The sequence below is a fragment of the Bidens hawaiensis genome, unplaced genomic scaffold, assembly GCF_021521415.1.
Source record: "Bidens hawaiensis isolate Kalapana, Puna unplaced genomic scaffold, B.hawaiensis_p1.1 tig00028992_1, whole genome shotgun sequence".
Taxonomy (NCBI): domain Eukaryota; kingdom Viridiplantae; phylum Streptophyta; class Magnoliopsida; order Asterales; family Asteraceae; genus Bidens; species Bidens hawaiensis.
Window position 1 is genome coordinate 95,443 of NW_027494763.1, and position 7,265 is coordinate 102,707.

A 7,265-nucleotide genomic window follows, 5' to 3' on the forward strand; every position below is an offset into this window, starting at 1 on the left:
TACTTCCGTTTCATTTCTGGTTCCAATTCCCAAGTATATTCCTGTCCACGTCTTAATCCCACTTAACTTTGACTAGAACTATTCTTTTATGCTTGAGATTCTTGATCTTTCTATCTTTAATTTGTAGTGGTTTCTCAACGAATTTCAATTTTCCATTTACCTTTATATATTGAAGGGGTAGTTTTAATGATTCATCAGCTAAGCATTTTCTTAGGTTTCTTACATGAAATACATCATGTATTCCTGTCATTTCTTCTGGTAACTCTAGCTGATAGGCTACTGGTCCAACTCGTTTAATAATTTGGAATTGTCCCACAAACCTTGGACTTAACTTTCCTTTCTTAACGAATCGGACTACTCATTTCCATGGAGATACCTTCAATAGCACCTTATCTCCAACTTGAAATTCTAATGGTTTGCGTCTATGATCTGCATAGCTCTTCCAACGATCTCGTGCAGTCTTTAATCTTTCCTTGACTTGAATTATCTTGTCAGTATCTTGTATGATTTCAGGACGTGATAATTGTTTTCCTCCTATTTCTTCCCAACATACTGGTGTTCTGCACTTTCGTCCATAAAGTGCTTCAAATGGGGCAGCATTAATACTTGTATGATAACTGTTATTGTATGAGAATTCTATCAGTGGTAAGTGGTCATCCTAATTTCCACCAAATTCTATCACACAATCTCTTAGCATGTCTTCCAATGTTTGTATAGTCCTTTCACTTTGACCGTCAGTTTGTGGATGGTATGCTGTGCTCAAGTTTAACCTTGTTCCCATGGCTATTTGGAAACTTTTTCCAAATATGAGAAGTAAAACGGCTATCCCGATCAGATACAATGGATAATGGAACTCCATGTAATGAGACAACTTTGTCTACATATAGTTTAGCTAATTGTTCCATTTTGAAAGTTTTCTTTATTGGTATAAAATGAGCAGACTTTGTTAATCGGTCTACAATCACCCAGATTATGTCATTACCTCTTGTTGTTATAGGTAATTTAGTAACAAAATCCATTGTTATTAATTCTCATTTCCATTCCGGCATTTCTAATTTTTTATGTAATCTTGATGGCTTTTGATGTTCAGCTTTAACTTGCAAACAAGTTATGCATTTCGAAACATAATTAGCTACGTCCTTTTTCATTCCTATCCACCAATAGGTTTTCTTTAAATCTTGATACATTTTATCTTTTCCGGGATGCATCGTATACTTAGATTTATGAGCTTCTTCAAGAATTCTTTCTCATAGATTTCCTATGATTGGTACCCAGATTCTATTCTCCATTCGGAGAATTTCATCACTTCCCATGATTAGTTGATCAATTGTACCATTTCTTTTCTCATCGGCAATGTTATTTTCTTCTATTGCTTGTTTATGAGCATTTTTCACTTCGTCAGTTAAATTGATTTGAAGTTCTAACCTTAAAGCTCGTACTCTTTTAGGTTTCTCGTGCTCTTTTCTGCTTAATGCATCGGCTACTATTAGTCTTACCTTCGTGATACTGGATTTCGCAATCATAGTCGCTAAGAATTTCCATCCAGCGTCTTTGTCTCATGTTGAGCTCCTTTTGCCCAAAAATATACTTTAAACTTTTATGATCTGTAAATACAGTAAACTTACTACCATACAAATAATATCTCCAGATCTTTAGGGCAAAAATTATTGCTCCCAATTCTGAATCATGTCTTGTATAATTCTCTTTATGCTTCTTCAATTATCTGGATGCATATGCAATAACTTTTTCACGTTGCATTAATACACATCCTAATCTTGATTTTGAAGCATCACAACAAACTGTGAAATATTCAGTTCCTTCTGGTAATGCAAGTATTGGGGCATTTGTTAAATTTTGCTTTAAAGCTACAAAAGTTTCTTCTTGCTTGGGTCCCCATTCGAATTTAACATTTTTACATGATAACTTTGTTAACAGAACTACTATTCAGGAAAAATCTTGAATGAAGCGTCTATAATATCCTGCTAATACTAAGAAACTTCGAATTTTTGTATGGGTTTTAGGAATTTCCCATTTAATAATCGCTTCTATTTTGGCAGGGTCCACATGAATGCCTTCATGGTTAATCAAGTGACCTAGAAATTGAACTTCTTGTAACCAAAACTCACACTTTGAGAATTTAGCATAAAGTTTCTCTTTTCTCAATAGTGCCAAAAGTGTATGAAGATGTTTGACATGATCATCACTAGTTTTGGAATAAATAAGTATATCGTCTATATAAACGATTACAAATTTATCCAGATACGGTTTACATATCCTATTCATCTTATCCATGAATGCAGCTGGTGCATTGGTTAAACCAAATGGCATAATTGTAAACGCGTAGTGACCATATCTTGTCCTAAAAGCAGTTTTAGGAGTGTCTTCTTCCTGCACCTTTAATTGATGGTATCCTGAGTATAAATCGATCTTTGAAAAATATTGAGCTTCTTGAAGTTGATAAAATAGATCATCAATTCTCGGTAAGGGATACCAATTCTTAATTGTGACCTTATTTAATTCTCTATAATCAATACACATACACATCAACCCATCCTTCTTTTTATCAAACAATAATGGTGCTCCCCAAGGTGATGAGCCTGGTTGTATAAAACCTTTTTCTAGTAAATCGTCTAATTGTCTTTTCAATTCTAACATTTATGTTGGCGTTAAGCAATACGGTGCTTTAGAAATTGGTGTTGTTCCAAGGATCACATGAATTCTGAATTCTACTTCACAATCAGGTGGTTGTCCACATAAATCTTCTGGAAAAATATCAGAATATTCCGATACTACCGGAATTTCTTTTAGCTCCCTTCCTTTGGTGCTAATGATTACAGAAATCATATATACTATGCATTGCTTTCTTAAGTAATTTGCCACTTTCATTACTTATATAAACTTCGTAGGTCTAGGAACTTTGTCTCCTTGAATTGTAATAATTTCTCCTGTTAGCGTACGAATCTCAACAGAATTCTTATTACATAGGATTCGAGCATGATTGGCTGCTAACCAGTCCATTCCTAATATAACATCGAATCCGACCAAATTCATTGGAAGCAAATTTGCTTTAAACTTAAGACCTAGTAAGTCTATATTTTCTCCTTGAAGTACTTCATGAATATAAGTGGAATTCCCATCGGCAGTTTCTAATATGCAAACTTGATTAAGTTTGGTTAATGGTTGATTTAGGGCTTGGCAAAAATTCTTGTTTATGAAACTTTGATATTTTCCAAAGTCAAACAATACCTTAGCATAAACGTCATTAATAAGAAACGTACCTGCAATAACGTCCGAAATCATTGCTGCCTCTTGTGAAGAAAGCTGAAAAGCTCGTGCACTCTTCTTAGGTCCATCTGTATTCTTAACTTTGTTGTCAGGCACCTTTGTCAACTTTGGGCATTCTGGATGGATGTGGCCACGTTCTCCGCAGTTACAGCAAACACGAGTTTATTTTCTTCTACATTTTTCATCTGTATGACCGGCCATCTTGCAATAGTTGTAGTATTTAGTCTTTTTAAAAGCACATCTTTCTGAATGCCTCTTTCTACAGATTTTACAAAAATGCTAAACATAGGATTGCGCTGCTCCTTTCTTTCGAAATTCTTGGGAAATTTTCTGGGCTAAATCCTTCTTTTTGTTCTCTTCCGGTTTTCGGATTAATCCGTCTGTCATGGTATTGGCTAGCTCAACTGCTTCCTCAATAGTCTGAGGTCTAGCCGATTTTACTAGATCATGGATTTCACTTACTAATCCCCAAACATAACGAGAAAATTAGTACTATTTACAACGAAGCCAAAGCCGGTACCATTCTTGTGTATTCAAAGAATTTTGTCGTATACTCACAGCATTTCACACCTTCCATCTTATGATTCAAAAGCATAGCAGCAATCCTTTCTCTTTCACGTGGAGGACAAAATTTCTTTTCTACTATTTCTTTGAATTCTCCCCAGGTCATATTGTAAACTATGTTGCTTTCTTTTGCCTGGAGGACTGTATTCCACCATTCTAATGCTTCATTCATAAGGAGATTAGAATCATACAATATCTTATCTTCTTTAGCACATTTACTGATTTTTATAACTGCTTCTGTCTTTTCTAACCAGCGTAGTGCTAAAATGTCTTCTTCGTTCCCAGAAAATTCGGTTGGCTTACAGGCCAAGAAGTCCTTATAAGTACAACCATTAGTTTTGACTTTTTAGGTAGTTTATTTTTATTTTCTCCATTCACACTGTTACTAGCTTCAGTGTCAGACTTTTGTTTATTGCTCTCGGTCTTATCCCTAATCACAGTTACTGGTTCTCTAAAGGCTTCAGCAATTTGAGGGATTGCTTCAGCAATTCTCTAAGCTATCATATTGTCAATAGCATTCATATTCAAAGCATTTTCTTGATTGGAATTTTCATGATTATTTTCACGGTTGTTAACAGAAACTTCATTTGACATCTTAATTCCAAACAAGAAAGGAATATTAATATCATAATTAAATAATAAAATAAGCAAGATAGTAATAACACATAAGCACAAAATATGTTAGCACATAGGCACATAATATGTCAAAATCGTCGATCATTGCGACTTTTACTCTTTATATATATATATACATCAGTATATTCTACATCTAATCTACATATGGATCACTATATTTTATACATACACATCATTTTTTTAAACAAAAAAGAAATTAAGATAATAAACATATATCTTATATATATTAGTTATATTATATATATGGTTCTCTGTCATAATATCTTTAGGTCATGCTCTCCCCGATGTCTCTCAGTCGGTTGGCGGTTTCAACAAGCTCTTCCCCATAATGACGGAGTTGTGTTGTCATTGCCGGTATCATCGTGGGGTAGTTGGCAGTTTCCTTCTGGAATGGTGCGTACAGATTCGTCATCATTGTGTGAAATTTCCAATCATTCGTCCACCATTCTTCAAACTGAGATTGATTTATAAGTTCATTAGGGGGAAGTGTGTTTTCTTGGTTTTGGGTTGGTCTAGCTGGGTTGGTCGAGGTTCCTGCCCCCATGTCATTAACTATAGGTTGGAAGAATTCACATTGGTCTAGGAATTGGCCTAGCCTTTCTTGCATTGGAATTTCAGCAAGGGGCTGTGTTTCAGTGTTTGAGTGGGTTATGGTTCAGTTGGTGGTTGAAGTTGTGGTTGTGGTACTGAAATTATGAATCTTCTTTTTTGTTTCTTTACTCCCTTTTTCCAATCTATATATCTTTTTCTTCTTTTTTGTTTGGTTGGTTTGGTTGGGTTGAGGTTGAGGCCTGGGCAGTGAATACCATTGGCTAAATTGGTTTTTCATCAGTTGATGGGTTTTTTTGTTTCTATATCCTCCATATTGACAGATATGTTCTCAAAAACTTCTATAAGTTCACTCATACTATTAATCAAAAACAACAAAACAACGAACTCCAAAAGATAAAAAAAAATCATATGATTTATATTTACATGTATTTAGGATCTTATCCATAGAGTTAACACATAATTTAACACATTTATTTCTTAACACTTAATTAGGTATTGTTAAAATACCTATATTGCTTAAACCAATAGCTCTGATACCACTTCAGCTATCATAGCCCCCGACCCTTATGCCCCAAGAGGGGAGCCGTGAACGTTGAGTGGTGGTATCGGTGTTTATTAAAATAATTTACATCGGAATAGTTATGAAAAATGATCAAAGTTATAGAAACACCATGATTCTTATTTTATAAAATGGGATTAAGAACCCATTTTTATACAAACATAGGTTTTATAGTGATAAACCTTAATTTACAAAACATGTTTATTTATTCTGGTGACAAGCCACTTATTTAAGCTGGAAGCTCGCAGGCATCATTCCTTTGTCTCTAACAAGTCACCTGAAACATGTTTAAAAACATTTGATCAATAGGAAATACTTGTGAGCACACTCATTTGTAAATGACTCATTTTACAATTACAACGGTAAGGTGTTTTTATATCTGTCTGCTTACAAATTACCAAAAGGTACTTGTCACTCGATCGTATCTATGAATGTAGTCATATTACTTATTGGCTAACACTTGTTCAATTGTCCAGTAAATAACGTGTAATAGCCCAGTAGGCAAGCCTTGTATACAAAACCCCACAATACCAGTAGTAACCATCTCGTAAGTCTACAGAGACTTAATCACTATAATGTAATTAAAATCCTTTAAAAATATGTTTGAAAATATTTAGACTATCTGTCATGAGTTTGATGGGTTTAGAAAAGCATCATGACAGTGTTGGAAAATCAATTGTCTCGCGCAAATGTGAGTTGTGAAAAAACTCGAATGTCTCACATTGAAAGTTTATATTTAACAAGCCTTCTGATGTTAGGCACCTAGATAAAGCACAATGTATTATATCTATGTTAGTATAAACCCATAATCATAACGATAATCACGAGACATAAAACTTTACACAATGGCACAATGTCTTACTTTGATCAGGTAGAGCTTTTGGATTCGTGTATATAAGTTCCTTTTAATCGGAGAGGTACCGTTACAACTACTTGGGTATTATACCGACTTCTTAATATTCAATAGTGAGAGAGAGAGAGAGATCAGATTTTTGGAAGATTTGTGAAGTCCAGAATCCCAACCTATTTATACTTGAAATTGGGTTTCTTCGCGTCGCGTGAAGTAAATGTAGGGTTGTCGAGTCAGCCCTAGTGATGTCGCGTGGCCCGACACGTTTCAGGTAACGTGTCACCGTTGCGTGACTTCGACGTCGGGGCGCACGAAGAATAACTTCGCGTCGCGCGAAGGACAATGGACTTTCTAGATAACTACTACTAGTTAGCGTAGCGCGAAGAATCTTAACCTCATGCTTTCGCGTTGCGCAAATGAACAAAAATACTAAGGCGGCCCTTAAGTGGCTCGCAGCGATGCGAGTGTGCGAAGTGCGCCATCAAAGTGCCACATTGCGCACATCGCACTTCGCCCGAGCCCGTGCCCATGCGCGTGTGCGTCGGGTGCTTCGCACCCTCGCTAGGACTACTGGTGTGATTTGGCACATAAGAATATTACTATGTGAGCTCTCTTCCTTTTAAAGAGCTTACAAGTTTTGTAATCTAGCGATGTGGGACAAGAATTAGAAATCTTATTTATACCATGGTGGAAGTTATGCACATAACAGAAGAAGTGCCACAAGCTATGCAGTCAATCTTAGTGGTATCTTGATGGTATCTCGGTTATCAGTCCTAATATGTAATATCGGTCAAAATATCGGTACTGATAATATCGGCG